The following is a 10,519-nucleotide window of genomic DNA, read 5'->3' on the forward strand; positions in this document are numbered from 1 at the left end:
CCTAACAAAAATGATTAGGGGTATGAAACGGCTTCCATATGAGGAGAGATTAATAAGACTGGGACTTTTCATACAAAGAGATTACTAAGGGGGGATATGATAGAGGTCAACAAAATCATGACTGGTGTTGAAAAAGTAAATAAGGAAGTGTTATTTACTCCTTTTCATAACACAAGAACTAATTAAATGAAATTAATTGGCAGCAAGTTTAAAGCAAACAAAGTTTAAAGTAAGTTTTTTCATACCATGCACAGTCAACCTGTGGAACTCCTTGCCAGAGGATGTTGTGAAGGCCAAGACTATAACAGCGTTCAAAAAAGTACTAGATAAGTTCATGGAGGATAGATCCATCAATGGCTATTAGCCAGGATGCGCAGGGATGGTGTCCCTAGCCTCTGTTTGCGAGAAGCTGGGAATGGGCAACAGAGGATAGATCAATTGATACTGGGCTAGATGGACCTTTGGTCTGACCCAGTATGGCTGTTCTTATATTCTTATGATTTAGAAATGTTGTAGTCAAGGACACATGGTGTCTGATTCCTTTTTCACACACTGCTGTAACTCCATTCACTGTAGTGGAGCTACCCTCTAAAGTACATTGGCGTAAGAAGAGAATCGGGCCTCCATAATTGCTGCCTGTTATTGCTTCCATAGTTACCTTATAGCTTAGCCACATGTTTTAACTCTTTTCCTAATTATAAAGTATTTAAGACTTTGTTCACTTTCCATAAAATTCAAAGGAAATTCTTTCAGTAACTTCGAGGGTTGGTTCATCACCTCCACTCTGAGGGTATTTCCATTTTCCCACGAAGTCAAAGTTCAGCCAGAGCCCTGTGCTGGCTGTGCTATGGGGTACAGCACTCTAGGAGGAGCTCTGAGAGGAATTCTGCCTCAAAATTTCTTTTTGAACTTCCCAGCACATCCACTGCTACCTACTTCAGGATGTGCACTGCATTTCTCCCACTACATCCAGCCACCTCCATCTGCCTGTGTGTTGAGGAGAGATCCATGGGCCCTTCGTCTTATGGCTCCTCCTTTCCAATTTGGGGCATATTATACTCGATAGGACTCCTGGAAGAAAAAGTCTCTATGTCCCAGGAGCACATGAACTAACTTCTAGTATATCTCAGTTGTTCAGTGGGACTAATCAGTGCTTAAGGGCCTTGTTGAATTGGAGCCTCTAAGGATATGTCTACATAGCACACTAAGCCTGGGCTCTGAATCAGGTTTAAGCCCAAGTCCCTTTTCCATCCACACAGAAATTAGCCTGACCCAGGCCAGCCTCCCCTCTGGACTCAAGCCCACAGACCCTGCTTGGGGATAGGGTGGTGTCAGAACCCATGTCTTAGGGTTAAATGGGTCAGGGCCCTGACATTTTGCAGCTCAAGAATTCTTGCTGTATATATATGGAAATAGCTGACAAGAGTGTCATATGAATTAGGCATGGACTACATGGATCAGGCTCTAAAAGAAAGGGACTCATTCTTGCATCTCTAGAGAGATGCTGGTATCCTTATCTCCCACTGAAAGCAGTGGAGTTGAAAGTACTCAGAATAATGCCCCAGTACCTTGTATGCTAAAGACCCTGATACTTTTCCCTGGATCAGATCTTCAATTAAGCTAGGCTGGTCAACACCAGCTGAGGCTCTGGCCTCATACGTTTAAAAGAATTTGCCAAATAACAGTATGTAGTGGAGTGTAAATTAGATAGCTAAATTATAGTGAACTCTCATGTTGTACAAAGGAAAACTGAGGCTGAATGTTAAATATCAACATAATTAAAAGAGTACTTAAGTCAGTACCGAAATGTATTTTTTCTTTTCACTCTTAGGTATTTTTCTTGAATTAAAGAATTAGAAAGTCTAATTGAAACATTAGAACGTTTCATTTTATTTATTGACATTTATAAAGTTAAATGTGTAAGTTAAAAGGAAAATGTTTCTTGCTGATTTTTTTACTGTATTGTTGCTATTTATTTGAGAAGAGCCATCATTTTGAATGTCTGCTTTTCTCTCCCTCTTCCTCAAACGTATTCAATAAATACTATAAATGATTTAAACAAATCTTAAGTTTAAAGATCAGCATTAAGAACATGCTTAACTTTAAGCACATGCTTAAACCTGTTGACTCCAATGAGACTAAAGCACGTGCCGAGTGCTTTATTGAAAACAGTTGCTTTTCTGAATGGGGCCTAAATTCTGCTACCCTTACTAATACTGAGTAGTGACTTACTTAGCACCAAGTCCCATTAAGTTCAGTGATGCTATTTACAGAATAAAGAAGCTATTCAGTAAGAGAATGGGTGTGAGAATCTGGCCTTGATTTTGAATATGTGAATTATTTTTCTGGTTAATATCTCTGACATTTTTATATTGCAGCTGACTGTGGACACCAAAATAGGACCTAGCTATCTAGTCACCATGCCTGATGGATGGTGCAGTCAGGTAGGAAATTAAATATAATTTGTGCCTGCAATTAATTGTGAACGAAAACTGGATGTTGCCTTTGAAAACCAGGTCCCCAGACCTTTTGGGAATCCCGGAACGTAACAGCAGATGCAAAGTTAATGTAATACAGCGGGTGTTCCGTTTTATTTTGTTTCCTCAAGAAAGAAAATGTTGGGAATATCCAGGCTGAAAAGATGGACGTCGGTGCTTAAACCTGCGCTAGAAAAAATGCCACTCGGCTGGAGGCTGGGAGACACCTAAAAGGTTATGATTTACTTCTGAACAATTAGTATGCATGCGCGTAAGGGAGGCCATGTGTACTAAATTTCTTGGATGTTTCTTTCCATAAACAAAATGTTTAACTACCTCATTAGGTCAGACCTAGTCCAGAAGCAGTTTGTCAGGAAAAAAGCTGGCTAGCAACACACCAAAAGGTCCTAGATGAAGGAGCATGTAATAAGGTGGTGAAATCTGTTGATGTAAAAAAAAAAAATCCCGGGTACAATCAATAAACTTTTGAATGACTTAGGTTAACGAAGTGTATGAACAGATAAGTAGCGTATGCATTTCATTGTAGGAAAATAAAAGATAATGAGGCTGAGACAAAAAACATGAAGAAGATAACATTCTGAATGGCCATGTGCCATAAAACTGAGCAGAAAACTGAGCAGAAAAAGGGCTATAGTGGATAAAATTATAAAGCCTTTGGCACAGTACAATGGATCGTGTGGTGTGGTCAGGGTGAAAGCTGGAGGCATGTAGGTAGGAATAGCGGTCAGTAGGTTTCCGGTATGGGGTGGTGTTTATGTGACCATCACTTATTAGCACTGTAGTGTCCAGGAAGTGGATCTCTTGTGTGGACTGGTCCAGGCTGAGGTTGATGGTGGGATGGAAATTGTTGAAATCATGGTGGAATTCCTCAAGGGCTTCTTTTCCATGGGTCCAGATGATGAAGATGTCATCAATATAGTACAAGTAGAGTAGGGGCATTAGGGGACGAGAGCTGAGGAAGCGTTGTTCTAAGCTCACGAAAGCTTATGCTCAAATAAATTGGTTAGTCTCTAAGGTGCCACAAGTACTCCTTTTCTTTTTGCGAATACAGACTAACACGGCTGCTACTCTGAAACCAGTGAAAAGACAAATTCACTGACAAAGCCAGAACAGAAGCATCAAAAATGTCATGGGGTTTAAACCTTGGGAGTGAGACAAGTGGTTTGGTTTCCTATTTATATCTAAGAAAGTTAGAATGTTCAGAAAATAATGTATCTATTTCTCAACCTGCTAGTACTACAAAAGCTACTATTGATATTAGAGACAGAAATCTAACTACTAGTTTGAAATAGCCTTGAAGGAATTTCACATGAAGTAAAGAATCAGCTACCTTTACTAACATACCTTATGAGTGAAGAGCACTATTAATCTGAGTTAGTGAGTATTTTATGTAGGGGATACAAAATCAAACCATATAAGTATATGTTTCCTTTTGCATCAGATACCACTTCCCTACACCAAAAGCCTGATTATAATCTTTCCATTGATTTCAGTGTGCTTTGGATCAAGTCCAGACACAGTTCAGTTTGTCTGTATCAGACAAACTACATCATGACAGGAGAACTGAATAGAAAATCAACCAAAACCATAACCATTTTTATGACATTTAATACAAAAGGTTGTATATTTAACCATATATATTTGTTATTTCTAACACATTTGAAGGGCTTTAGAGTTTTCACTAAGGAAGGCAAAATGGCTGCCAAAGCTACCAGTTGTCTAGGTGACAGGATGCCTTTGTACACTTTCCTAATGCCAGGTTCCCCATCCATTGTGCAACTCTGGACCACTCCCAACATAAGGGTATGCCTTGATGGCATGACTGATTCCTTTACGATTATCTCAATATATGCATCTGCATAGCTGTTTTAAGAAGAAAAGAATGATCAAAGAGAAGGAAAAAAATGAATATAAAATATATATAGATAGAAGATAGATTTGAGATGTTATGGCTTTGTAGATAGCACCTAGAAAATAGATCAAAGTAGATCAACATAGTAGTGATTGCCCAGTAATATCTGTATCCTTCTTTCTCAGTATGAGCAGAGAGTTTTGTTTGCCAGCTGACAATCTGTCTGTTCCTCTTTTTTTTTTTTATGGAACAAAGTGTTTAAAAAAGCTAAGAGAAGTTGTGATACACATGACAAGTGCTAAGACTCATAGCAAGTGTAACACGATGCAACAGCTGCCTTGCTTAGTCTGAATCTACAGCATATATCTTCAACCAGAACAATCTGCATAACACAAAGATACTAGGCGAGAAGCTAAAATACATGCTGCTGAGCCCTCCAAAGGAGGAAACATTCTGAATTCCGAGAGTAAAATGAATAGGGGATGTGTGCTTCACCTCCTGGTCCACCTAATACTCTGCTACACATAATGGCAAAGGTCCCAAAAGTTGTCAGCATCTGATGTGTGGAACGGTTCTCTTTTAGGACTGCACAAATACCACTGGCTGCTTACAATACCATAATAATTAACATTATAAAGCTGATTTCCACAATCCAAATCCTGTTTGGGAACCATCTACCAGCAGTTGATCCAGTTCATTATTCGGCATATGCAATATAAGGGCCCAATCCAAAGTGCAATGAAGTCAAAACAAATATTCTAATTAACTTCAATGGACTTTGGATCAAGCCAGTGCTGTACAGTGTCAAGGGCCAACTGACCATTCCTCCTCCTCCAGTGAATGAACTGTTAAGAGAGGAAATCTGTGCAAGGTAGAGTCAATAAAATTTAGAAGCAAAGGGTATCACTTGTGACTGCAACGGTGGTAGAGAAAGTCTGAGTGGGTGCAAGTGACTCAGTAGCGTGGGGTAAGGGAGAAGGGGGAGATTAGTGGCTACTTAGGAATTCATAGTCATTTGGAATTTCATACAGAGAGAAAGCTGTTCCAAATAGAGATGGATGAACAGGTTTTACTAAAAATAAGGACAACCTTCCAACTGGGAATCTTCAATAATTTTTAGAAGCCAGCTAGAAACAAACATTTGGAGGTCATACATAGATAACTATTTTCCTGCTTTGTATTTCTAGGTCCTTAAGGTATTTCCTGCCTGGATCAAAATGAGACATGATATAATTCCTACGAGGGAGCCTGTTATTGCTAAATGTCCAGCCTCATTTACAAAGAGGCCAGAATTATTTGGTTTGCTGCTTAGGCTGAATAAACCTTAACCCATGCTAAAATGGTTTTCTGGGAAGAATTTCTCAGGGTTAGGGACACATCAGGGAACTAAGCAGGGTCTTAACTCTACCTGGTTTACATGATAGCACAGAAAGTATGGGAAATTGGTTTGGTTTTGGAAACCAGTTTTTGTATGTTTATCCAGTTGAATGGCAGGACCCTGTAAGGTGCTGTGTGCCTCGTGCAAAGTATTGAATGCTGCTTATTCCTACTGAGGTCATTATCCTGAACATGCCCAACAAATTAAAGCATCAGGCTCTAACTGGACTCTATTGATGTATTTTAATTTTTCTTTAAAAACAGACAATTGTTTTTAATTAGAAGAATAATCTCTGACCATGGGGCCAATTCTGCCATCCCGACTCAGGCAAAACTCCCATTAAGTACAGTGGAACTACTCACTTGAGGAAGAATTATTCACATGAGTAAAGGCTGCAGGACCAGGTCCATAACCCTGGATAATAGTTTAACTATTTACCAAATTACTGCATAGCTGTTGTGCTGGGTTTGTTTCTTCAAATTGATTTTCAGAGAGAGAGTAACTTTTATGTGCATTTCTTCAGGAACTGATTTTTGTTTTATTGGAAGTTTTACTTATTTAATAAATGAGGTTTGCATTTTTGGAAGACGGCACATCCATCTGACGCATCTCTCAGCTCCTTGCTGGTTGGAGATGGATAATAGAGCTGAGATTTTTTTAATATCTTGCCCAAAGGGCCAGATCCTCAATGGGTGCAAATCAGAGTAGTTCCACTGACTTCAGTGCAGATATGCTGATGTTCATTCACCAGCTGAGGATCTGACCCAAAAGTTTTTATGAGCTTTTGGAGACATCCCTTGTCCAACTGTCTTCTTTTTAAGTTTTCTCCACTTGAACAACAGAATAATAACTATAACACCTGAGAGTATACCAGGGGAAGTTTGTAATTACAACAGTGTGCTTGGGGGAAAAAAAGTCCAGATGATGTTTGTTTGAGTAAAGCACATGAAATGAAATCAGTGTGTAAATGGACCACAACATAAGTACTTTTAGAGCTGGGCCTTAGGGTTGTTAAAGTATTTTTCTGCAGTGAAGTTCACTTTTAAGCACCACTTTTGGGTAATGGGCTGTTTTTGCTTGCTTGCTTTGAATGCTCAAATTTTATGTAATCCAGGTGTTCCAATCATAATTTAAATCTTATTGCATATGTGATTAAAATATATTGTGGTTTTATACCTAACAAAATAATATTAACACATAAATAAAATGTTCCAGATAGCTGAGGGAAATAAAACTTTGCCATTCAAATTGATGGATACATTCAATGAGATAGATGCTGCAAATTATCATTAAATAGTTTGACTTTATTAAATATATTCTCTACTCCTTGCAGATGGCACTGAATGTTCTAATTCCTCGCTGGGGAATGAATCAAATTGGCATCCAAGGTGTGTATGAAAGAAGGGCAAATATTTGTTGTTACCTGTATAGTTCAATACTGGCACCACAGCAATTAGATTGACATTGGTAGTAGTGAAATGCTGTAGTATCAACATGAGTGCAGGATGATATACAATTATTGATGGACACTTATTACCATAATATGCCATCGCCTAGGCCAATCAGAGTGCAAGATGATATATAATTATGGATACACAGCTGTAAAGTTATGTATTTCCCCCCCTCAGTTATGCATTTTCCTATGCCCATGAAATCATTAGGACTATTCCTATGAGCATTTTCATATTTGTTTACAGGACCAGGGAATTACATGTTGTTTTGTAAAAAATAAATTAGTTGTTATTGTAATAGGATTCTGTAAAGTGTTACCTTCTGTAGATAGTGTTGAATTTGGTAGAGGGCTGAGGCTTTTTTGCAAATGTTAGGGGGCTCACTCTCACGAGTCAGAAAATATTTTTCACAGAAATGATTGTGGGGGGAAAAAGGCCTATTTTTCACTGATATTTTCAAAAATTTCCAGCCAGCTCTAGTTCATGCCCATAGGTGCTGGAACTACAGGTGCTGGGGGTGCAGCTGCATCCCCTGGCTTGAAGTGGTTTCCATTATATACAGGGTTTGCAGTTTGGTTCAATGGTTCTCAGCATCCCCACTATAAAAATTGTTGCAGCGGCCCTGTTCGTACCTTTTTATTTCTAACCACTTGAAAAGACTGTCACAGTACAGGACAACTGCACCTGTATTCCTGTCCATGGTCCAGCAAGGGCACCCACTCAAGACTCCTCAGCTGTCACCTTTCTTGGGGGGTGACCCCCCTCTCTCTCCCTTCTCATTGGATTTTTCCAGGCTGCACATTTCCCTGCCTACACTGTTGTATCCACAGGCCAGTGCCTGCACTTTGCTTTTTCTTCTAATGCTATGAACAGATGCAATTGCCCACAGTTGCAAGTTTATATTTAAGGTTAAAGCATTACTGTTAAAATGTATTAAAGACTAAAAGTACCCATGTGCATGCTAATAAAGCTTTCCAGAGATCACCACAATCCCAACAAGGGCTCTGGAGTCAGTCCGTCAAACCCCACTAAGGCCATGTCTACACTACAAAATTATGTCAACCGACGGTAAGTTATGTCAGCATATAGCCATCTCATTATTAAATCGCTTTTGTGTGTGCACACTTGGCTCCTTCTGTTGGACATTTTTCTGTGGTTATGAGTTCATAACAATCTTAGAACTAGCATCCCCCATGAATAGCTCAGTCTTTCCTTTATACAGCTTGGGCCTTTGATCTTGAGACTCCTGGAACAGGTAATCAGAAGACAATGATCCCCTTCTCAAGGGGTTGCTTGAAAAGGCCAGGCTTTGCAAAACCAGAAGTGGGAAATTGTCATTGATCTCCCCTTAGAAATTCCCAAGGCAAACCACTTGACACTTTGTACCAAAAGTCCATTCTTTACTGGCACATTGCTCAATACAGTCCTTTCAAGTTCATAACACTTCACAAGGTTCACATCAGACATCACCTCCAGAAAGGCTACGTACAATTATAGCCCGTAGTAATACATAACCATTGCATTAATACAATAGTCTCCAAAGCTACTTAAGCTTAAATTCAGTAAGGTTTTCCAGGGATATTGCAGGAAATTGCCACATCTGTCACAATGACATACTTGAATATCAATATTTGAATTTGAAATTCCAGTCTTTGGGGCATCTAATTGAATCTGCTACAATCACTGATCACTGCTTTTTCCAATAAATTAAAAAGGAAAATATAGGGTATAATAAGTATATCCTTTTGAGTTGTGTAGAATGTCCATGGATGAAATGAAAGATGTTTAAACTGGAAAATCAAATCATGGCTTTATATTTTCTCAGTATCATATTTATGAGTTAATTTTCAGTATAGTGCAGTGGAATTTAGCTGCATAAGTTCCATTAACATGAAAGAGAGCTAAATGGCAAATCCCCTTTCACTATGCTTAAAATATATACCTTTTTATTGAGTTCTGCATTTTCATTCTCTTAAGTAGGCTCTAGGGTATAGTGAGTCCTTATAGTTAATTATAAGTATATATTTGCCAAAAATGTCTCTACTGAGATGAGGTTCTTTCTATCTCTAATTCTATCAACCTATTTCTTTATTGTGGTTCATGGTTTCCAAATACGATGTTTATCTGAGAGGAATTTTTGAATTCCATCAGTTGTATTAGTTTATGGCCCATTTTTAAAGTGAATAAATACATCTGCATTGAAGCATAGTAGATAAGAGCCCTTAGCAGCTATGTTATTTGTGTCCTGTTGTTGCTTAGTTTGCCCCTGTGCCATGGAATATTTTTGCCTTTTCTGCCTCCTGATTTTTCTCTTTCTAAATAGGATCTTACTGATATATAAATAGTGGATGACAACAAATGCTCGTGAAGATGATTCCGAATACAGAAAACAATCATCGTCACAGCTGGCACTTCTCTCGCACTTTTTTCAGTGGAAAGTATATTCATTTGCAATGTGATCAATGAGGCAGCAGAATGCAGTGAGATAACCCCAGACGCCATAGAAGCTGAAAGATGAGGCTGAGTGTGTGGCTCTTACTATCTCACTTAACAAACTTCCACACTTGTGAGATCCATATGTGTATAACATACTTATCGCATTGCAGAAGGAAAAAGAAACACGTTATGCACAAGGAACAAAAAACAATTGGGAAGATGCTGTCTAAGGTCAAAGTTAGGTTAACTTCCAAACCTGGTGGTTGGTTATTTATTTATTTTGCTCACTGTTTGGTTCTGTATTCATGTTTGTCGGTAGCATATAAGGAACTGAGTGATCTAGCTTTGTCTTTAGACTAGTATTTGAAGTGATGTTTAACAAGGAAATCAAGTGTTGGGAGAGCACAAGTGAGGAACTTTTAGTCACTCACAGGCAAGTTATTTTTAAGCCCTTTGATTTCCTTAAATACTTATAAAAAAACATGCACTTAAGAAAATAATTAAGCTTTTTTCTTGTTCAAGTCCTGCAGGAAAAAGTATAACATGACAGTGACTAGATTGTGCTCTCATTAAATGATTGTTGTTGGGGCATATTCTTTAAGAGTTAATCCAGAAGACATCTGCACATGCAGAGTATTGCTTACTATTCTTTGTCTCTTCAAGTTCATTATTAATAAATCACTGTGTTGCCACAAATGTCTCTCAGTTCTCCTTGTGTCTGCCTGCATCACAACATTACAATCATTAGGATAAACTGACATGTTTGTGATGGGACACTCATGTTAATTTATGATCATCCAGATTAAGATAATGAATACTGTGGGCCAAATTTGACCCTTGGTTATACCTATACTATCCCAAGGACTGCAGTAGGGAGGCTCAGGGATAGATGAAGGTAAAATGT

At 38.5% G+C, this 10,519-nt stretch overlaps 1 long non-coding RNA gene across 1 annotated transcript; it reads left to right on the forward strand.

Annotated features, from left to right (window-relative positions):
• The first annotated feature begins 2,644 nt into the window (after positions 1-2,644).
• On the forward strand, positions 2,645-10,213 carry LOC122461825. The gene is made up of 3 exons (XR_006284025.1): positions 2,645-2,711; positions 7,062-7,116; positions 9,503-10,213. It is a non-coding gene; the product is annotated as an uncharacterized LOC122461825 (long non-coding RNA).
• Positions 10,214-10,519: the final 306 nt, after the last annotated feature.

The sequence above is a fragment of the Chelonia mydas genome, chromosome 9, assembly GCF_015237465.2.
Source record: "Chelonia mydas isolate rCheMyd1 chromosome 9, rCheMyd1.pri.v2, whole genome shotgun sequence".
NCBI lineage: Eukaryota > Metazoa > Chordata > Testudines > Cheloniidae > Chelonia > Chelonia mydas.